The following is a 23389-nucleotide window of genomic DNA, read 5'->3' as shown; positions in this document are numbered from 1 at the left end:
TTACAAATGTAAATTATTTACATTATATCCACCTTTTATTCATATCATATCATTACTACATTCACTTAGCTTTCGGAGCAGCCAAGCGAGGGGCCCAAAGCCTCCCAGTTATAGGGAAGGGCTGAGGTGTTCTGGCTCCTAATCCAGGGACCTTCCATCAGGTTCCGGCCAAGTCAGGGCTAGGACAGGTTGGGTCTAAAAACTTGGTGCTTAATGGTTTGGGTTTGGCCTCCCCCAGGGAGCTGGATCCCTGTGCTCCTCAGGGGTTTCACATTTAGTCTGCATAGGTTCAACCCCACTTTCCAACCCCAATGCTATTGGTAGCCCCAGAGATAACTGTCTTTCTTTCTCCTCCATCTGCCGGGGGTAGAGAGACTCCATCGGACCCCAAATACCAGGCGCCTCTCCGTCAGCACTTCAGCCCACCCCCATAAACCTGGCAGGCAATTCAATCTCAAGGGCAGTGGGGAACACAGGTGAAGCAACGAGTGTGTGTCTGGGACAAAGTGGGGTTGCTGTGGGATGTTAGGTGCATGGTGGGGGCTCGGGGGTCGGAGCTGGGACTGGGGCTGGGGGGACTTGTCCAGTCTTTGGAAAATTAAGAGAATGAAAAATAGCCTAGGTTTGACTATAATTTTTACTGCCTGGCTGTAACCCAGGCTAGAGGGGGCAGGTGAAAACAGGACAATCTGGTTTCACAATCCACATTGTGCGGCCTTGAGTGTTCTCAGGGCCCCAGGAAGCCGTGCACGTCCATGGAGGACACCTAGAGGAGCCAAGGCCCATCCTCATGCTCTGGGGGCGGGGGATGGGGCTGCCTTAGGCATGCACTGGGGTACTCACCTGTCAACTCAGTGCTGTGAAGCAACTGTTGTAAACACAAACGTTGGAATGTGGTCACTTGTATTCTTTTCACCTCAAAAGAGGTTTGCACCATTTACATATGCTTTTAATTTTCTCCTGGAAAAAAAATGCAACATTAGGACTGGGGGGGCCCCCAGATAACTCTTCACCCCAAGACTTCCTTTTCGCTTTGCTGTCTTTACTGTGCTCCCCACTCCCACCCCAGATCGTGAAGGCTGGGGTGGAGGGGGGTAAGGTTGCACCTGCTGACCCGCCACCGGGGAACTCACATGGTGTCTGGCCTTGGGTTGTGAAATGGCACAGAGACTGCTGGGGGTCAGGAGGTGAAGGGAGACAGATTTCAAATCCAAAGAGCTGGGGTGGAGTCCCTCACTCAGTGATTTTCTACCTGCGTGGTCTTGGAAAATCTTTTATTCTCATGAACTTCCTTATCTATAAAACAGGACAATAGTAACAGTCTATTTTCTAAGACTTTTTAGTTCATTCATCCAATGAATATTTATTGAGCACCTACTATGTGCCAGGCACTATTCTAGGAGCTGGTGGTACAGAGGAGAGCAAGATGGAGTCCCTGTGCTCACAGGGCTTTAGTCAACGGGAGTCTGGGGGAGTACACAATAACCAAGGATTACAGTTCTGCTAAGGGCCATGAAGGAGGCAACCAGGATAGTAAGATAAAAGGTAGCCAGCTGAAACTCAGAGGTGGCTAATTTAGACTAGGAAGTCAAAGAATACCTCTCTGAGGAGGTAACACTGGAGCTCAGACTAAAGCGCAGGTGAAGATCTGGGCAGTACATTCAGGCTGGAAGTGCAAAGGCCCTGTGGCAGGAATGGGCTTGGCAGGCACAGGAGGTGGCCAGAGTGGTTGGAGAAGAGACAGTGCTGAGTGAGGCCACTCCTGGGAGAAGAGGGAGCTCTGACATAGGTCATAAAGAGCAAGCTTAGGAACTAGTAGGGGAAATCCAGGCCTCTTGCCTTGCAATGTGTCTCCTCAGGCCTGTCCCCCACTACAACTGGCTCAGGAGGAACCAGAAAGTGTTAAATGGAAACCTGGCCTGGCCAGGCCACCCTGGGACCACATGAGCCCTCCCACCTGCATCCAGGCAAGCTCAGGCACTTGGTGGACTGGCTTATTGTGGGCAGGGGAGGGGGGGAGGAGACAGCTCAGGCCCCCTCAGTCCCAGAGACGTTGGGAAGGGGTGGTGCTCTCACTTCTGGCAAAGTAGGCCCAAACGCACCCTCCCCGGGAGGAGACACCTGCAGTCCCGGACCCACTCGGCAGCTTCATTTCTGCCCTCCAGACTACACGCACAGAGGAAGAGTGACCTCTAGTGATGGATGCCCTGCAGAGAGCTCAGCCTCCCGCTGCCTGCCACCAGGCCCCTGCTTCGGAAACCGAGGTGGGGGCAAGGCTGCGTTGGACTTGGGGAGTGACCTGTGGCCCTGGAGCCCAAGCCATCCTCCAGGGCTGGGAATCAGCCTGGAGCCCTGGCAAGGGCACTCAACCGGCTTCAGGAACCCCGATGCAAGTCCAGGCTCTGCCTCCGGTTGGCTGGGTAGCCTGAGTGGCTGAAATTCCCCCAGGCTCAGTTTCCCCTTCTAGGCTCTCCAACATCTCCTTGTGTCTTACATCAAGACTCAAAGTAGGTCTTAGTCTCTCCATTTTAGAAATAAAGATGTGGGGTCACCTGCCAGGGCTGTAAAGGGCCAGGATGGAGATTCAAGTCAAGGTGGGTCAAACCCTAAGTCTACGCTTTCTTTGTGCCTCACACTTCCTCTGCCTGGACCTCGCCAAGCAAATTGGTGAGCTCCCAGGGCAAGGCTGGCCTTTGGGGAAGCCTGTTGGTGGCCACACGCTCTAGGAGGCAGGGCCAGCTCAGTAGGAGTGAGCAGGAAGCTGGGGTCTGCAGCTTATGCATGGTCCACACATGGGCAGGATTTGTGTGTGAGCAGGGACTGTACATGTGCGGGGTCCGTGTGTGAGGGAGGTCTGTGCGTGCAGGAGTTGGCTTGGCCCCACCCATGGGCCTTCCCAGCCCCGCACCACACTCTTCCTTACAGGAGCTTACAGAACTCCCACCTTAAGATTGGAGGGAAGGGGGTAGAAGGACTTCCATGCTCCCCTAGATTTGGGCCTCATGCGCGTTTGTGTTTCCGTCTGCACAACTGGAGAACTTGATAGTTAAAAACCCTCTAAGGTCCTGAGCACCAGTCCCTGGTGTTGGAGTCGCCTCTACAACAGCCAACTTCAGCGGAGAGGCCTCCAGTGGCAGAGACTCACTGCTGCCGTCACCACATTCCATTCCGATCAGGGGCATCTGTAGTCCCACAGAATTCCTCTTTATACTAAGCTGTCATCTGCCTCTCCTGAACTTTGAACCATTGATTCTTTCTTCTGGAAGTCACACATGATAAATCCATGGAGCCTTTCTTATGATGCTTTTGAAAACAGCTCTTGAAAACTCTTCTGCTCAACAAATAGACCTGGTTCCTTTGAACACTCCTCATATAGCACCTTGTCTGGATACTCCCTTGTCCTGATCCCCTCCTGCCAACTTGTCCCGCTGATCCAGGTCACTCATCAAACTTTGGAAAACTATATGTGGGTGGACTCATTATGATAATCCTGGGCGGGAGGAGGAAGCCCATGAACATAAGACGATTGTCCTACACATGCTACATGTTCCTACAAAATAGGGGAAAACTGTGGAATCAATCACGTTAGAAAGAGCTGAAATAGTAGGGTTTCTGATTTCTGTTGATTCAGCCCTCCCAAGCTTTCAACAACAAAAAAGTCTACTATTTCATCTAGTTAACACATGGTTGCTTAATGAAAAGAGAAGGTGAGGGAGAGCGAGAGAGAGAAGCCTGTTGCCTTGTGTTCCCCACCCCAACCCCCAGCCAGCGGCCAACTGGACACTAAAGCATACGTTCAATTCAGTACATATTTATGGAGAATTTGGGGGCCTCAGAGCTTCTGGCTTACCACCCCTTTGGGAAATTCTTGAACTGTCCTCATGTGAAGTGACCAGATTTTCAGGGTGGAAAAGAATCCCAATCATCGGCTAGTGGACAATTTTTTAAAGGGAATTTTAATTCCTTCCTATTTTGTACCCCAACTCCCTTCTGGGGAGCCAGCTCTCCCTTACCCTTCAGCCCCGTGCTCCGAGGGCCCCAACACCAGCTGGGCACAGGTAACCTACTTCCCAGCCAATCCCAGCTTCCCATCCCCAACCTAACAATTGGTTCTTGAATGGGCACATGGCCTGGGGAGAGGCAGTGGTGCATAATGATTCTATTTCTGGGAATCTGGAAAGAAGCTCTCCCCAGTGGATTTGAGGACCCAAAGCTGGAGCTGCTATAGCCACCTCGTGATGATGCAGCGAAGGGGGCTGTAGCCCATTAGCGACCGTCCCCAGGAGAATCTCGTTATCCTGCCTCTGTGTGTTCTGGTGCCTGGTCTCTGTTCCCGGACCCAGCCTGCCTTCCCCCACTGCCACCCACCTGGATCTCTGGGGCTCCTAGTCCTAGTACACTTTCCTCCTGCATTACAGTTGCCTGAAGCCATTGCCTTCCCATGGTGGCTGGGAAGACCGGACCCCTTTATTGCCCATGACCGGAGCCTGTAGATCAAAAGCCTTGCCCGCATCTGACCAGCCTGTGTGCTCCAATGGCTCAGTCACCGGGATCAGGGATTTGCAACTCATGCTCTCTGCAAAGGTTGGAAATGCTTTGTCTACAAAGGGAGCTGGGTCCTGATTGAACACAAAAAACCTGAGCTGGGTCCTGGCTCCTAGGTGAGGAGACTCACCCTGCATCTTAAAGGGCCACCTGCACAGACCCAAATGCACACCTCCTAGTGTCATTTTATCTTTCTTAGCCCTGAAGGCAAGAAAGGCAGGCAAGAAAAAAGACCGGGCTACAATCTTTGGTGAAGAGCCGTGGCACCTGGAGGAAGGAGCTCATGGGTGATCCCTCCATCCCCATTCCTGGGGTGTGGTGACCTTAGGGGGGTATTCTGACTCTGGAGGTGACCCAAGCACTGGCCTCTATACTCCTGCCCTCCTGTCTGACCTCCGCATGCTAGAATTGGCTGTCCCACCCCAGCAGAGAGACAGAGGGGATTTGTTCAGGCTGGGTCAAGACAGGGAGAGTGTGGTTGCTGTGATCATGTTTTGGGAATGGATGGGAGATCATTTGTGAGCCCTCCAACATTTCTGGGGCTTGGACACACAAGTAAATGCCTTCTCAGCGATTTCTCAGTTGGAAGTACCTTCCTCCTCCCCGGCTGCCAATCACAAGAAGGTCTGTGCACGAGGCACGTGTCAGGCCATCCCCAGGCTGAAGCTGAAGCCACCATTCACTTCATTCATGCAATAAATTTGTATCTAGCACCTATGATGTGACCTTTCTAGAAGATGGGGAGGTACAATGAACAAAACAGACAAAATCCCTGTTATTAGGACAACAGTGTTCTATTGAGAGAGTCAAACAATAATTAACAAGAAAATATCTAATAATAATAGGTGTTATGCAGGACATTTTAAATGGGGTGAAGTGGCAGTGACTGACTAGAGTACTGGTCAGGGAATCTGAGGGGTTTTATCTTTTTTTTTAGGGAGAGAGTACACAGGGGAAGGAGCAGAGGGTGAGGAGAGAGAATTTTAAGCAGACTCCATGCCCAGCATGAAGCCCAACATGGGGTTCGATCTCACAACCCTGAGGTCATGACCTGAGCCAAAATCAAGAGTTGGACGCTTAATCCATCCAGGCACCCCAGGGAATCTGAATTTATTTATTTATTTTTGAATCTGAATTTTTAAAAGTCAGCCTTAGGGGGTGTACCTGGGTGACTCAGTCAGTTAAGCATTCGACTCTTGATCTCAGGGTCATGAGTTCAAGCTCCATGCTGGGTGTGGAGCCTACTTTAAAAAAAATAAAAGTCAGCCTTAGAAAGATCAAGAGATGAACATTCTGGATAGGGGGACGGGCTGGTGCAAAGGCCCTGGGGTGAAAAGGTGCTTGACATATTGAAGGAACAATTACCAAGTAAGAGTATCTTGCATTTATTCCAGGCTCACTCGCCAGGTAATGTTCTAAGCCCTTTATGTTTCATTTATTTCTCACAACCACCTTCTGGAGTAAGGGCTCTATCATCCCCATTTCATAGATGGCAAGGAGACATAGAGAGTTTGCCCAAGATCATCTGACTAATAATAAGCAGCAAAGATGAGATCCAAATCTGGCCAGGCTGACTCCGGAGCGTGTGCTGTGCAAAGGGGAATGCTGTGGAAACAGACTTGGGAGCCTCAAGCACAGACGATACTGGAAGTACCAGGACAGGACGAGGAGGCTCATGGAGAAGAGGAGAGAAGAGAAGAGGGCTGGGGCTAAGCCCTAAGCATGTCCACATTCAGAATTGGAGCACAGCCTGCAAAAGAACAGGAGCAGCCCAGGAGGTGGAGGGAAACCATTGAGCTTCCATTGTCACGGCAACCAAGGAGGAGGCTGCATGAGGAAGAAGGGAGAGGTCAGGGGTCCCCCGAGTCCAAAGCTGCAGAGAGGCCAAGGAAGGTGAACACAGAGAAGCGACCATGGCTTGGCATCAAGGGGTTGGGGTGGTGAAGGGTGTTACTGGTGGCCTGGACAGGAGCAGTCTCAATGGAATGGAGGTCTTGGAAACCCTACTGGAGTGAACTGGGAGAAGGGTGTCAGATGGGGAGTGGAAGCAGCAAATTTGGTTGGCTCCGAGGTGAAGTGAAATGAGCACTAGACTAGGAGTCCAAGGCTCCTCCGCTCCCCCCTGCAACTACCTAGCCCTCTGATTGTGGACAAGGGGTCTAACTTTTCTGAGCCTCAGTTTCCTCATCTGTGAAATGGGGCTGATGTTAATACCTACTTTGCAGGTCTACAGTGAAGTATCTGATGAAAGATACGAAAATGCTTTGGAAACCGCACAGCCCTGTGAAGAGAGAAGCTATTTCAGGGCTCTCGAATGGCTTCCCTCATGTCGGAGTGGGGATTTGCTCCCTCCCTCTTCTTCTGCTTTAACCATCTGTCTCTGCAGCCTGAAATCTGTTCCACCTGACCCCTAGCTGACCAGAGCCTTCCCTGTCCCTCCGTCCTGCCACAGCCTCCTCCTCACAGTCCTGGCTTGGCTCTGGGGGGCTCAGTTGAATATGCAAATGTCTCCCCAACCAGCTGGTGTCTGCCTCCCAGAAACACATGTTCCAAAGCCCCTCTGCCTCACCGGGGAGGGGGGCCAGAGCCTCTGCCGCTCCGCAGCCTAGAGAGGACACATGGCTGGGCATGGAACGACACAGCCAGCAGATGGGGAAGGGCTGCTAGGCGTGGACAGAGAGGGCAGGAGAGGCCGGGGATATGTGGGGGCGAAGAGACCAGTGGCCATGGATGGGGGGCCACAGAGTGTCAGGTGTATGTCCACACGTCACCAGAGCACACAATCCACCGGGATGCCTTCATCCCTACCGACCCGTCTACAGGGCATCTTGGTAAAAATCCTCCAAATTCTATTGGGTTGCGCAAAACCAGCCCTGCCTAAATTAATATATATATATCATAAGACACTTAAGGCCTTCAAAAAGAGTAGTAGGAGGGACTCTCAGACACTCACCTTTCAGCTTAAGAAATTACACTTTTTTTTTTTTTTTTTCCAAATTCAAGTCAAGGTCCTGGAGTAACTACTCTCCGCTCTGGGGACCTGCCACTCTGAATTCAGTGTTTGTCATCCCTGCAAATTTCTTTAGACGTTTACCACGCAGAAATGTATCCCGAAACAGAAGGCACTACTATTTTGTATGTTTTAAAGTTCTATGTAAATGGCCAGCACATAGTGCATCTTCTTCCACTAATTGCTCCTTTGATTCCGTGTTATATTTATGGGATTTAAGCATGTTGTCAATTCGCTCACCTTCACTGCGTTCTTGCCCATATTTTTCAATAGCACCCTGGTTCCCCTGACGGCAGGATTCCAGGCTGTGGCCTTGATCCTCTTGTTCCACCCGCTTCCCCACTCCTCCCCCACCACCTGCACCTTCCCCTACCCATAGCACCGCTCCCCTCTCCCGTCCCCTTAGGCCCATACACAGACTCTAAGAAACTGGCAGAAAATCTCAAGCTAAGACCCACGGCCTGTGTCTCTCTGCAGTTGAAGGTCCTGTGAAGGCCCCGGGGAAGGAAGCCCCTGCAGGGGCGGGGAAGCCAGTAGAAATCTCTGTCTCTGTCTAGCTGGGCTAGGATAATGAGCAGACTACCCCAGGGCTCATCATCACCACCACTCACGCAATACGCACTATGGGCCATGGGCCCTTCCAAGCCCCTTGTAGGCATTTAATCCTCACACAGGCCCATGGGGTGAACACGATTACTTCTGCCACTTTCCAAGTGAAGAATCTGAGGCACAAGAAGGTTCAATTAACTGGCCCAAGGTCACCAGTCATTGAGCCAGGATGTAACCAGAGGAAACCACAACACGACCGCCCGTGGTGTACCCCAAGTTCCATCACGTGGGCCCCGTCCTGTTGGCCAAGTGACAGTCACCTCTGGCCCCCAGGGTCTGGTGCTCCCGCATGCTGCGAGCTCCTGGGCCTGAGAACATTGCTAACTTGGTGTCAAAGGAGCCCCGTAAACACCCGAGGCACAAAGTGCAAATACTGTACTTCTGGGACCCAAGGGCAGCTTTGGACTGTGGCTCTTTCCCATGCGATGGGCCTTGTTCCAGTTATTTGGAAAATGGGTGATTAGAGTAAGAGCATCAGGATTTTTGAACTAGGTGGTTTCTAAGATCTCTTCCATCTCCCAAGTTGTGTGTGGCTCTGAAGCAGAAGTTGGCAAACATTTTCGATAAAGGCCTAGAAAGTAAATATTTGAGGCCTTGAGAACCATAGAGTTTCTGTCACGACCCCTCAGCTCTGCCAAGATAGCATGGAAACGGCCACGGATCATACACTAGCAGATGGGTGTGGCTGTGGGCCAATAAACTATGTGTATAGTTTGAATTTCATATAATTTCACTTGTCATGAACTACTATTTTTCTTCTGATTTTTCCTCCAACCATTTAAAAATATAAAAACCGTTTATAGTTTAGTCAAAAATGGGCGGTGGGCTGGACTTAGCCTGTGGGCTGCTCTGGAAGGAGGAGAAAGCTGGATTGGGAGGCCCAAAGTCCTGGCTTTGAATTATAGCTCCGCCCTTTTGGAGTTTCACAACCCTGAGCAAGTACATAACCTCTTTGGACCCCATTTCCTCTTTGCTACAATGGAGGTACCACCATCTACTGCCAGCCCGCAGGGATGAGAGAGGTCAGGAGCATATAACCAGCTCTTGGAAGCAGAAGTGGTCCTTAGGAATGTTAGCAGATCCAGGATTCTTCCCCACAAGGCCCTTCTGAGCTAAAAAGTCCAGGACACGGTTGGCCCTTTCCATCCTTTGCTCCTGCCTCCTTCCTCTGTCCCCAAGCCCTAGAGTTTACCCAGAGCCTGCTCCTCTGATGGCCCAAGCCATGCCCCACGAAGGGCCCAGGACCAGAGTGTGCCCCACCAGCCATTCTGGGACCCTATGGCCTTGCCCTGGGAGGGGTGCCAGGACTCTTGGGCAGGGGAGGAATTCACAGTGCTCACACCACATATCCAGGACGGAAAAGCTCTCCTTTCATCCCTCCTTTTCTACAGCAATTTGTTCAGGGCTGTTGTTGACTAGGCAATTCCAGGTGACAGGTCTCTAGGATACACCAGGACTCTGGCTTCTGCAAGCGTCTAGAGTCCCCTTGTATCATCACCAACATGACCAATGGCAAAAGGGTCAGGGTCTGGAGAATGGAAGGAAGACACTGGAGTTGGACATCCCTGAGCTGTGAGCATCCCAACCCCAGGGCCTGGTGGTGGGCAGCACAGAGCCTTTGAGAAAGAACCAAGGGCAAAGACTGGCAGGCAAAGCCCCTTCCTTGAGGCATGTGTCATCTAGATTCTGGCCCCGCTGCTGGGAAAGGAAAACAGCTGGAGCTCCTCTCTTTCCTACTTTCAAGCATACATTATGCATGCCTGGGCAAGGGAGGGAGAGGACGCAGGGCAAGGAGCACCACCAGCAAGTGTCCCCCGCAGCTCACCGTCTGTGTTAGTTTACCAGCACTGCCATACCAAAGTACCACAGCCTGGGGGGCCTCAACAGCAGAAAGGTACTTTCTCACAGTGCTGGAAGTCTAAGATCAAGGTGTTGGCAGGGGTGGTTTCTCCGGAGGCCTCTCTCCTTGGCTTGCAGATGCCCACCTGCTCACTGTGTGCTCATGTGGTCTCTCCCCTGTGATGAACATCCCTGGTGTCCCTTCCTCTTCTTCTAAGGACCTATTGGATTAGGGTCCACACATTCCACCTCATTTTACCTTAACCACCTCTTCAAAGGCCCTCATCTCCAAATATGGTCTCACTCTGGACAAGTAACCTATGAATTTGAGGGGGGACACAGTTCAGCTTGTACCTACCTATCTCTCTACCCCAAGCCTAAGCAACTCACAGCTTCCCCCACCCCACGATGATGGTGGACACGGTGGGGAGCCTTTGGGATCCTGAGTCCACGGGTTCTTGCAGACAGGAAAAGACAGCCTTGCTGGGGAAGAGGGAGAAATGTTTTTGGAAGCAGTGGGAAGTCGGTGACTATGTATGAGGAGCGCATGGTGTTGGTGGGCGAGGGGATTGTATCAGTGTAGACGTTGCGTACTCCTTGAGGACCCAAATGCGAGTAGCTGTGATTCTTAGGAAAAGCGGGTTGTGGGGCCCCTGGAGGACACCTTTGAGGTTCCGCACACCCCATGGCCTAGATGCTGTCTCCGCCCCAGCTCCGGGTGTGGCTGGCAATACTGAGTAGTGGCAGTGTCCCGAGCACCTGATCCAACGAGAGCCCCACTGCAGCCTGTTTGAAATCACTGCATGGGTCTTGGGGGCTCCTGCTAGGCCACCCCACTCTGTCACCCTCCCCTTGCAGGGGGGAGGGGTGTGTGTGGAGGATGTGCCCAGGACAGGGGCGAGGGCACCCAGCTTGCCATCTCGGCTGCTCAGGCCCGTCCCCAGCTGTGCCCCATCTCCGGCCACTGCCCCATGGAGACAACCTTGTCCCACCTGGGAGCCTCCTGCCTGGCACCTTCCCCCACTGCCCGCCCCCCCAGCAGACCCGGGGAGGGTGGCCGGCAGGCTGGGAGCCGGCTCGCGTGCGCCTCTCCCTTTGTGCGCACCTCCTGGTACGATTATTAAACGCAAATTACAAAAGACGTGACCCAAACGATCTTTATTTCTTCTTTCAACAAGTGCTGCCTGCAGGGCCCTGATTCCGAATTCCGTTTCAATTATCTCAGCCATTTTAGACACAAAGCGGCTGGTGTTTGTAATTGCCAGAGAGGCGGTGGCGCAGGGAGGAAGGGCCAGTGGCTCAAACCCAGGACGTCTGTCTCTCCAGCCCGAGCAGTCCCGAGCCGCGTGAAAGGCGCCCAAAGCGAGAGCGGAGGCGAGGCGGGCTGCAGGCTGTCCCAGCGCATCGCCGGTGCACACCCCCGGGGCGCGGGGGACGCGGCACAGATTCGCAAGCCCTGGGTTCCACACACCCGACCCACGAGCCCAGAGGCTCCCCTGGCAACAGAACGTGCTGGAGAAGCCCTCCCCTTGCCCTCCGCCAGGGCCCCCGCTCCCCCATGTGCTTCTCCGTGGCGAGGCCAGACTTGCTGTTCCAGGAAGGCCAAGAGCAGGGACCCGGGCCCCCGCCTTCTGATGACCCTTTCCTCCTGGGGAGAAGGAGCAACAAGCCTCCCCCGCACACGCACGCGGCGGGCAGGGGCCTCCACAGGGAGGAGCCTCACGAAGTAGAGCAGGAATTCTGCTTGCTTCCCAGTGTCCCCAACCTGCTGCCACACACACAGGATATGGCACTGAGAACAGCCCAGACCTCAGCGTCTGGGAGGTCTGCCCTAACGCTGCCTGGATGTTTCCTAGCCACGTGACCTCGGACAGGTTCTGTGACCTTGCTAGGCTTCCATCAGGGCCTTCATCTGTGAAACGGGGTTTGGGGCGGGGGCGCAGCCACGGCGGCTGCAACACACCGAATCGTTGGGAGGGTCAAAGAAAACCTAACATATGGGACGCCTGGGTGGCTCAGTGGTTGAGCATCTACTCAGGGATCCCGGGATCCCAGGATCGAGTCCCGCGTCGGGCTCCCCGCCCAGAGCCTGCTTCTCTCTCTGCCTGTGTCTCTGCGTCGCTCCCTGTGTCTCTCATGAACAAACAAATAAAATCTAAAAAAAAAGAAAAAAGAAAAAGAAAACGTAACATAGACCCGTGCACGGTGCCTGGCACACGAAAGTGTGTAGTACGTGCCAGCTGTCGGGGTTAACGGCCAATAGATTCGCATGTCTGAGCGGCCCGGGTCCAAGCTGCAGGTACATTCTGGTTGTCCCTCCCCTGCCACTCTGCTGTCCCCCGGATCCCGGGAGGGGGGCTGACCCAACTCTGGGCCTGGGGCCCCCGCTGCCGCCTCGCCGTCCCCACTGAGGGGCCGCGGGACAACAGGCCCAGGCTCGCCCCGGGAGGGGCGATTTACAGCCGCGCTTAGCGAGGGCTGGTGAGTCATTTGTCACGCCGGGCCCGGGCACCTTGTTCTACCTGTGTTGAGTGTGTTTTATTGGTGTTGAGCAGAGTGAGGCCAGAGCAGAGTCGGGGATAGGAAACCCACTCAAGTGAAAAATGAGGAAAGCCAGATGGGATTGAGGCGCGTGAAAGGGGGAGAGCCGGCGGGGAAGGAGGTGACGGGGGGGCTGTAAAACACAAGACGAATGTGTGCAGCAGCCCTGGGGTCACCAGAGAGGGGCTCCAGGCCCTGTGCCCCCACTCCCACCTCTGCCACGAACCGCCCCCCCCCAGGGCCCCAGAAGCATGAGCAGGTGCACTGGCAGGCAGGTCAAACATGCTCAACGAGAGGAGCCGCTGAGCATACAGGCCGCGGGCCCCGAAGACAAGGATTTGAAGAAGAAAAGCAAACCCATCCTGGGGCTTCTGCTTCCCAGGCCTGTCCCCCAGAAGTCCTCTCCCCAGCCTGCTCCGGACAAAAGGAGGCCGGGCGCATCTGCTGAGAATTGCAGCCCCTTCCCGGTGTCCCAGGGCACGGAAGTTTCAAGTCCAAAATCATGAACCGAGACTCTGGCGAGGCAGATGTAGAGATCTCCCGGTTAGCAACAAGAAAGGGGAGAGGGGAGAGGGAGAGACAGGGAGAGACAGGGAGATAGAGAGATAGACCTCGGCTTTGTGCCTGCAACAAGCCACTAAAGGTGCATTTTTAATTAAATTTATACAAAATGTGTCAGTTTTATCTCTGGGTTTCAAACCTGACTCTTTTCTATCAAAGAGAAGTATTGATCTCCATTGCCCCGGAGCTACCTGACTGAATTAAACAGAATAAATAGAAGGAGGAGGCCTGGAAGGGCTCAGAAACAACCACAGAGGCAAAATTCTAATGGCTCCACAGTCATTTGCTGCAATTAAAAAACAAAACCATTTAGAGAGCCGGTTAACACCTTGAAGTCAGGAAACTCTCACTTCAAAAAAAAAAAAAAAAAAAAAAAAAAGGCTCCAAACAGCTCCCAGGCAAAACATTTTAATTGCTCTAAATCCTTCCATCTTCCATCTTTGGCGGGCACTTGGGTATCTGTGCATTTCCCTCCAACACCCCCAGCACCCTCGTCCACATCAGCCTCCCAACACCGTCATTTGCACAGAGCACCTCCCACCTCAAACAGGGCCTAATGAGCAGGCCCCCTCCCTGGGGATCTTCTTGGGCTTCTCCCCACCTCGGCTTCCTCATCGGTAAAAGGGAGAGAGTAACACACACTTCATAGGCTTGTTGAAGGTCCATCCACAGACACTGTCAGATTCTCCCGGCCATGGTACCCTTCACTTACGGGTTGTCTGATGAGTGACTTATTTTAGGATTTTTCCCATCATGTTTTCTTATTTGGGGTTCTTCCCTCCTAAGGCTCTGAATTGTGAACCTTGGGCCTTGTGACTTCCCATGTCATCTTTTGTGGCATCTAGAAGCGGACACCCCAATCACCTAAGGGCCCACAGAGCCATCACAAGAGCCATGCAAGAGCCCTGCATTTTAAAAAGGCCCCATGCTTGGTCTAATGCTCTGTTGTCCTGCAAGAATTGGAATTCTTAATAATTTTTGAAGGATCCCAGAGCTTTCATTTTTCTCTAGCCCCAGAGAGTTATGTAGCTTCTCTTGACCTCAGCACATCCCAGACCTGCCCCTAGGTGTTCCATCTGTCCTTATTCCTGTCAAGCACACTGCCAGTTGCTCCAAACTAAATGTCTTTGCTTTTTCTCTTGCACTGCCTCTACTGGCATGAAGACCCCCCAGGCTCTCCAGACCAGATGCTGGATCCAGATCCATCCCTCTCCTTGGAGTCCACACACCCCGTTGGTGCAGTCGTGCAGTCCCTCACCACCTCACATCTGTGAAAATCTCCCCCTGCCCAAGTCTCTTCCTCATCAGTCCATTCCCAGCAAGGCACACTTGGAGCAGGCCGGCGTCCAGCACTATGCTGAGGTTGGCCCGCTAATGCAGGGCCACTTGACTGTGACACCACCAGCTTCAGCACCACCTGGACCTTATGAGGAATTCAGATTCATGGCCACCTACTGAATCAGAATCCTGGGATGGGGCCCAGTAATCCATATTGTAGCAGGCCTTCTCGGTGATGCTGAGGCTCACTAAGGTTTGGGAAGCACTGCTTCTTGGTGGGTACTGGTCATCAACCATCCCTGGCTCGCCAGCCCTCAGACCCAGTGTGGCCCTTCCTGGGACTCATGTCCCTGCCCTCGGGCCCCTCTGAGAAGTAGAATGTCCTGGCCACAGAGCCTATCACTCCTCTGCCTATCAGAAGACCTGATCATTCCCATCTCCAAGCAGGCCGTAGTGGGCTGACCAGCACTGCTTAATTAAATAGAGAAAAGATCAGGTTAATGCCAGATAAGCAGGCAGGATTAAAACAGACAGGAAGAATGGACAAGGGGGAGCTGTCAGCACCCTGGCCAGTCCAGAGTGATTATTAATAATGATAAGCAGGAGAATGGAAATAATAAAGGAATAATGAACTGGTCCTGAAAGTGACAGGAGATTGAATCTGATAGAAGGCTGAGCCCTGGGTGCCTGCTGCCCTGGGGGTGGAGTGAGGCCACGGGAGCCGAATTTGCTGTGGAGGTGCAGGGCTGGGGAAAGGATTTGCTTCTTTTGGGGAAGCCAAAGACCCAGAAGGCTGATCTGACCTGAGGCCCAATTAAACTTACATTTACCCTCTTTCTTCCTGGTGGATATAGGCCTTGATGTCCTAAAGTGCATCAAAATTCCCTGGGGCACTCTGCTTAATAACATGCAGATTCCCAGGCCCGACCCCAGCAATTCTGACTCCCCCAGTCTAGGGATTCTGATTGTCCAGGTCCCTGCGTGGAAGCCAGGCATCTATATTTTGTGAGCCCCCCTAGAAGGATCTCGTGCAGGTGGTCCATGCACAATGTTTTGGGAAAGGCTGATCTTATGCCAACCTGGAGGAGAGGACATGTTTCACTTCTGGATCATTTCAAAAACACATCTGGCAGCAGCTGCCCAAGGATGGAGAGCAGAGAGGGAGGAGGGGGAAGGATGCCTTCTGATGCCTTCTGCACGGGCTCCACAAAGCTGCAGGCCTGCATGCAGGAAGGAAGTGCACACCACAATCAGCCTTGCTTGTCGTGCCCTGGCCACCTGGCACTGGCGCTGACAGACACAAGCACTGCCATCTCCTTTGACCCGTGGTCACAAGCAAAATGTCCACGGAAGCCAGGAGGAGGAGGCAGGGACTGGGGCCAACTAGGGTAGCCCAAACCCTGCCCGACTCCTCCAGTTAGTGCTTCAAGGGACAGTATTCTTGGCATTGCTGGATCTTTCCCAAAAAAACAGAGGTCTTTTGATTTTCCTAGGATACTCTGGATTTCTCAAGATTGACCACTAATACCAAAAGGTCAGGTAAACTGTCTTAGTACTGTGAGAGTGCAGACCACTACCTGTGAGCCAGCAGTTCGAAAGGTTCTTGAATAGGGTTGGGGTTTGGGAAGATGCTTGTTTAAAATGCATAGCCTCAACTGGCGGGTATTATGCTAAGTGAAATAAGTCAGTTGGAAAAAGACAATTATCATATGGTTTCACTTGTATGTGGAATATATGAACTAGAGCAAGGGACCATAGGGAAGGAGGGGAAAGAGAATGGGGAAAAATCGGACAGGAAAACAAACCATGAGACTCTTAACTCTGGGAAGCAAACTGAGAGTTGCTGGAGGGGAGGTGGGTGGGGGGATGGGGTAATGAGTGATGAACATTAAGGAGGGCACGTGATGTGATGAGCACTGGGTGTGATATGCAACTGATGAATTATTGAAAACTACATCTGAAACTAATGATGTACTATATGTTGGCAAATTGAATTTAAATTTTAAAAAAAGGAAAAGAAATAAAGTGCATATTCTCAGGTCTTCCCTGCTCAGACTCCAATCCAGCAGCTGGGGACTCAGGAACGTGCATATTTGATAAGCTCTGTGGATGCTTCTGATGCGGGTGGTCCGTGCCAGGTGACCACCTCTGAGAAACTCTGCTTTGCAGATGATCTCATTTTGCTTCTAGCCTCCAGGAAAACACTTGAAACGGCCTTCTTAAAGGAGGCCAGGAAGAAAACCTGAGGGAGACCCTGGCTGGGGGACAGAACCTTGCTGTGCCCCAGTCCGGAGGAGGAAGTGACAGGACGCTGATGATACACGAAACAGGAAGGAACACTACTCACCTCACCAGACACTTCATGAGCACGAAATGAGAAAACCCTGGGTCTAAGCCTCTTACCTCCAAAGCCGGCATGACTCAGTACCCACCTCCTGGGAGTTGAGAAGACAGACAGAGATGATGCACAGAAGGCATTTTGTAGGGGTACCCAGGTGCCATGGTCGGTTGAGGGTCTGACTCTTGGTTTGGGCTCGGGTCAGGACCTCAGGGTCATGGGATCGGCCCCATGTGGGCTCCACTCAGTGGGGAGTCTGCTGGAGATTCTCTCCCTCTGCCCTGCTTACGTGCGCTTTCTCTAAAATAAGTAAATAAAATCTTCTGGGGCTGCTGGTGCCTGGCTGGCTCAATTCGGTGGACGTCTGCTTTGGCTCAGGTCATGATCCTGGGGTCCTGGGATCAAGCCCCATGTCAAGATCCCTGTTTGACAGGGAGCCTGCTTCTCCCTCTCCTCCCTGCTCATGCTCTCTCTCAAATAAATAAAATCTTAAAAAAAAAAAAAAAAGGATTCTGTACATTGCCTGGTATGTGGTAAGGGCTTCCCAAACATTAGGCATTACTATTACTAGAGGGAGAGAGACAGCAACCAGTACCCGGAGCTAAGGACAACACAGGGAGTTAGCTCTTAGTTGTAAATAGGTACTGGGTACAAAACTGGGTGACAAGCGCCTGATACCGTGCCGGCCACAGAACACTCACCAGTGTATTAAAGACAGCCGAACAGGGACACCTGGGTGGCGCAGTGGTTGAGCGTCTGCCTTTAGCTCAGGATGTGATCCCAGTGTCCTGGGATCGAGTCCCACATCGGGCTCCCTGCAGGGAGCCTGCTTCCCCCCTGCCCGCATCTCTGCCTTTCTCTCTGTGTCTTTTATAAAAAAATAAAATCTTGGAAAAAAAAAAAAGGGCCAAACAGAAGACCCACAGGGGATCCAACCCTGATTTCCCCTCTAAAACTAAACGCAACAGCCCGCCCACAGCCCCTGACACACAGACTGGCCCAGTTTTTCAAGCCAGGCCTCCTCTGTCCCCGCCACGGGCCACCCACCTCTTGTCTCTGTGACCTCACCCTCTTGCTTCCCTCAGCCTCCCATTGCCCTGGAGTAGCTACCCCAGAGGACTTGTGTTCTCTCTGTCATTTCTCATCCCAAGGGTGCATCGGGACAGGCTGCTTGTCCTTTTGGAGGCGTAATGGCAGCCTGGCGGAAAGAACTCGAAGGTGAGGCAGTGCCAGGGTGGAGGAGAGTGAGGAAGAGAGGAAGAGAGGGGCAAGTGCAAGACGCATTCCTAAGCGGAGAAAGCAAAACGGAGGCCACGCTTGCAGAATGGTCCCAGTTACATAAATAAAGCCAAGTCCTAGGTCTCTATTCGTACGTCCATGTGTAGGTAAATGCACTGAAACATCTGGAGGAACACCGCGGTCGCCTCTGGGGAGGCCTCTGGAATGGACAGGGCAGGACAGAGTGAAAAGGAATATTCACTATATTTAGATACATAGTTTTTAATTCAGTGAATATATATTCCTGAATAATATTTTATAATATTTTATATAATAATATAATAATTTAAAACAGCATTCGTAAGGTTTTAAAGAAAAAACTTTTTTTTAAAGGACTCGTATCAAAAGTTTTCATATCCCTGCTCCTCCCCCAGGTCAAAAGAACCATTGCAGTGCAGAAGAAGGCACAGCCTGCTCTCTCTGGGGTCGTATCTTCTTTCAACAGTCTCGGGTCTTCAAGGGTCTCTGTGTCCTTCCTCACTCTGGGCTCTGCGGACCCAGGCTTCCATTAGAATGTCAAAAATGATTGCCAGATGCCCGTGTTTTACTTTAAATCGGGCCATCTGCTGTCCCCGATCCTCAAATGTACTGGATTCTCCTTTCATGGAAAATCATGGAAAATTAAGCTGCAGATAAGATATAAAAGCTTGCCCCGGACTCTGAGCAGCTCCCTGGGCAGGGCATCCGGGGCTGAGGTGGCCTTGGAGGACCTCTCTGCTTCCCAGCCTGCTGGTCAGGGCCCCCAGGCTGCCCAGCACCATGGCACGGGGGACGTGGGGGGATAAACACAAACTCCCCCAACTCCTGATGCACCTCCGATGTGAGCGGTGGCGGGGAGAGTCTTCTCTTAAAGTCATGTTTACTGAGGTATAACTTATATATGATAAAAAAAAATCACCCTTTTTTAAGTGGGTAGTTGCTGAGTTGCACAAATATAAAAAGACGTGTAACCACAGCCATAGTCAAGCTGTGGGGTATTTCCATCACCCCCAGAAACTTCCCTCCTGCCCTTCCGCCATCCATCCTCACTCGCCCTGCCCACCCCACCCAGGTTGGGGGTTTGATTTTGTTTTATTCTGCTCTCTAGTTAAAGAGCTAAACTATTGTTTTTCCTCTTTGCTTAGCCTCCCCTATTAAGTACCATCTCTGTCATCTACACCCCATGAGGCGCCTTTCTTATTTGGTCTTTGCTTCATTGTCCTTAAAACCGCAAGAACCCCGTGGCCGGCACTGTGTCTCGGTGTCCCACTGCCACCGGGCTCCCATAACAACAGCCTGGCCCTTCACCAGTGCCTCGCAGGCTCCCCTCTGCGGGCAGAGAACCTGCCACCAGTACCGCCGCATGGCAGAGGGGGCCTTGCTCCCCGGCCCCACCCCGCTGAGGTCTGGGGTGCAGTCGCCCAAACTCCTTCTCTCTTCCCACCTTCAGAGGCGATGCCCCTAGATCCCGGTGGGCAACATGCAGTTCTCTGGAGGGCACATCCTCCTCTCCTAGCAGCCTTGATGCACCATGACATCCCTGTTCTCTGGCCATAAAGCCACCAATAGAGGTTCTTCATGCCCAACCTCAGCAAAACAAAAAGAAGGGGTGGGGAGAGCTGTTGCCTCTCCCTGCTGCAAGGAAACCAAATTCCTTTTGCCAAATGCCTGCCGGGCCTACTCAGTTGGATTTGGTACTAAACCGGCATGAGCGACAGAGGAATCTACCTGTGGCTGCTCCTTCTATCCCTCTCTGGGAATCCCACCCACACCGCAGCTGAGCCACTGGGGCTCCCACGGCATGTGGCTTTGGAGAAGAGGCTTCACGCTGGCACGTGCCCGCCCTGGCTGGCTGGACCACCCCAGGCCCACTCTTTGGATCCCTGAGGAAGCAGATACCACGTGGTTAAGGCCTGTGAAGGATGCAGAGGGGAGGAGGCAGGAGTAGCAGGGCAAGCCTCCAATGATGAAGGTCTGTCACCAGTGGAGAGAGAGGGGGAAGGAAGGAGGACTGGGCAGTGAGAGTGTCAGACTGTGGTGCAGCTCCTGAGGACGTCCTGGCCGGCCCAGGGAGAGCTCTGCAGGGAAGACTGCCGTACAGGAGGCCCGAGCTGGCCAGCAGTGGCGAGCCTTCGCCACCACCACGCTTTGCAACTGGCTGGGTGCTGTCTGCCCACTGGGGCAACCCTGAAGCCTCCGTGGCCGATGCTGTCCACGAGCTACGTCCTCTCTTGAAGGGTGAGCTGAGTGGTGCACCCGTGGGGCTGTCCCTCCTCCTGCCTGATGGATGTGGGTGCTCTCCTGCCCCTGAAGCCTGCAGGGCAGACATGCTCTCTGCAGTCTCAGCTCCCCCCCAGCCTCCTAAAGCCTCAGTGGCATGCTTGAGGCACTGGTGGCTGCCACAGAAAGAAGGAGGCAAGCTTGCTTTCTTTCTTTTTCTTTCTTTCTTTCTTTCTTTCTTTCTTTCTTTCTTTCTTTCTTTCTTCTTTCTTTCTTTTTTTAAGATTTTATTTATTTATTTATGAGACATAGAGAGGGAGGTAGAGAGAGAAGCAGGCTCCATGCAGGAAGCCCAATGTGGGACTTAATCCCTGGACCCCAGGATCACGACCTGAGCCGAAGGCAGATGCTCAACCCCTGAGCCACCCAGGTGCCCCACCGTCTATCTTTCTTGACTGCTGAGCTGGACACTCTTTCGGAGCAGACACTGTTAGTTCCACGGCAGAGTTTAAGTGGTTCGGGAGAGGGCAAATGGCTAACCAGTCACTGGCCCAGGAAATATCCCAGGACTCTGCTCATACTCTCGTCAGATCCATGCCGGACACAGGGTTGGGCTTCTCGATCAGAGGAGGAGAAGCTTGTGGCAGGCAAACTAGATCTTTTTCCAGAGCTTGCGTGATTTTAGGTGACACATCCACCGGAGGGTCCTGGTTACTGACAAAGGACACTTCAGGCTCCAGTCTCAGAGCATGAGCCAGCGCAAGGGCTCTTGGAGGGCAGGGGCCTCGTTGGCAAGGGGGAGGCTGGGCAGGGGTCTCACAGTGGTCGAGGTCCGGAGTGGCCGGGCCAACATGTAAGGGAGTGGGAGGATGCTGAACTGCCCCTACTTAAAGGAGCCATTGCTTCTTTGCTCAGGCCAATCACCACCATAGGAGCTGTGGCCCCAGAGTGGCCAGATCCTCTAATTTCCCCCAGAGAAGCCAGAAATCTGGGTTTAATGTGACACCTTTGCATTTTTAATACTGATAGTTAACTACACAATTTAAAAAAGTGGTAGGCCAATCAAACATGACCTCTAGGTCAAAGTCAGCCTGTGGGCCTCCAGTTCATGACCTTAGGGTAGACGCCCATATAGACCCTAATGCCCATGACTCCCTATCCGGGGCAACAGGTGATCCCTGACTATCCCTCCGTGTGATCCGAACTACCCCTCACTGAGTGCTTACTTTGTGCCAGACACAAAGTGTAGCGGGCTGTTTGATCAGCCTGGAGCTTCTGAGACGGTAATTATTTTCTACGTCACTCTATAGATGAGGAAACCACCGCATAGACAGGTATGGGGACCTGTGCAAGATTGTACAGGTAGAGCATGGAAGAGCAGAAACCCGAACCTGGCGTCGTCTACATTCCTAGACACTGTACCCTCTTGCCTCTCTCCGTGGATCAGACTCCCGAGGGACACTTTGCATTAAGCAGCCCAAACAGTACCCAGGGGGCTTCTGGGACTTAGGAGGTCATCCCAAGATCTCTGCATTCTTTCCATCCAGGGCTGCAGCACCCCCACCCTTGCCCCTCCCACAGCAGTCCCTTACATCACACCCCCGTCTGCTGGCAGGTCACATCTCCTTGCAGCCAAGATCTGGAAAAGACCGTTTTGCAGGACTCTTACTGGCCTTCTCTCAGCCCCTTCAGAGCCAGGTGTTTTCTTGCAGAGAGCACGCGGAGGGGACTCCCTCTCCCCCAAGGCAGCACTGCTTGCTGCAGCTGCAACAGATGTTCCTGGGCACGCTGGCCGGCCACGGTTCTCTGGGAGCCAAGAGCCCGAGCAGCCCGGGAATTCTGGGCTAACGCTCAGCCCTGGCATGGTCCCCTCTCTTGCTGACCCCTCCGGTCCAGGCCACCGTGACAGATGCTGGGAACATATGCCGGGAATTAATTCGCCCCGTCACAGCCACAAGAGGGCCAGCCGCTTCTTCCGTCTGCTTCCACCACCCTTGCTTTTGGATTTCTACCTCGCCAAAAGAGAAATTTGCCTTTTCCTTCCTCCCTTGCTCCTCACCCCCCCTCCACTGGGCTTTGTCTTCATTATTCTGAGCCCACCGCCAAAGGTATGTGACTCCCAGAGAACCCCCGCCTTCCCCAATCTCGAAGAAGATCAAAGGGCCCAGAAGAAGTCCAGAGTCACTCCTCCCAGCTTCTGTCTCCAGAGAGCTTGTGTCCCAACCGTGCTGGAACTGAGAAGTGGCTTCCCCCCGCCCCCTCTTTGCTGAAGGGAAGTTTGTCTCTTTCTTTTAGGAGCCATGAACCTTATCATACTCGTCCAGTCTTCCCTTACATCTAACTCAAATCACTGTTACTGCAATTGAGCACCACGCAGCTGAACTTTAGGGAGCATGTGGAGGCTGTTATGTGTCATCTTCATTCTTTCCTCTAAGGGGAGGTTGGGAGGAAAAGAGCCAGATCATTAAATATTTTAGGCTTTGCAGGCCACATGGTCTCTGTCACAACCAAGTTCTGCTTTTGTAACACAAAGGAAGCCATAGACAACACACAAACACAAGAGCGTGACTATGTTCTAGTAAAACATTTATAAGAATGGTGGCCGGCTGGATTGGCCCGGGGGCTGCAGTTTGCAGACCCTGCTCTAAGCAAACCAACCCCACCTCTGTATTTCAAGGTGGACATTCAAAGTTTCCCCCTTTCCCCACTTTCATCCCCACTTCGCAACGTCTGGTTTGGAGTTGTTCCCACTCATCTGGAAAGCCTCTGTGGGTTTTCGAAACCAGTGCTTTGAAAACAGAGATGAGACCTGCCTGTTTCTCTACCAGTTTGTGAGCCCCTTGGGGTCTCGATCATGTCTTATTCGACAGGGAACTCCTGGCATGTGCAAGGGGCTTTACGGGATCTCAAACACCCTTTCTTCTTTTTTTTAAAAAAATTTATTTGAGAGAGAGAGAGAGAGAGAGGCAGAGAGAGAATCAGGCTCCATGCACCGGGAGCCCGATGTGGGATTCGATCTGGATCTCCAGGATCACGCCCTGGGCCAAAGGCGGCGCTAAACCACTGAGCCACCCGGGCTGCCCAAACAACCCCTCTTCTTACCCTGAAGAAGCTGATAGGCTGGGGTGGGGAGGGGGGTACAGATAGAAGTGCTCTGCGTTCTCAAAACAGAGCTAAGCTCAACCACAGGA

This window comes from Canis lupus, chromosome 8 (genome assembly GCF_011100685.1).
Source record: "Canis lupus familiaris isolate Mischka breed German Shepherd chromosome 8, alternate assembly UU_Cfam_GSD_1.0, whole genome shotgun sequence".
Classification (NCBI taxonomy): Eukaryota; Metazoa; Chordata; class Mammalia; order Carnivora; family Canidae; genus Canis; species Canis lupus.
Note: the sequence above shows the minus strand (reverse complement) of the source record.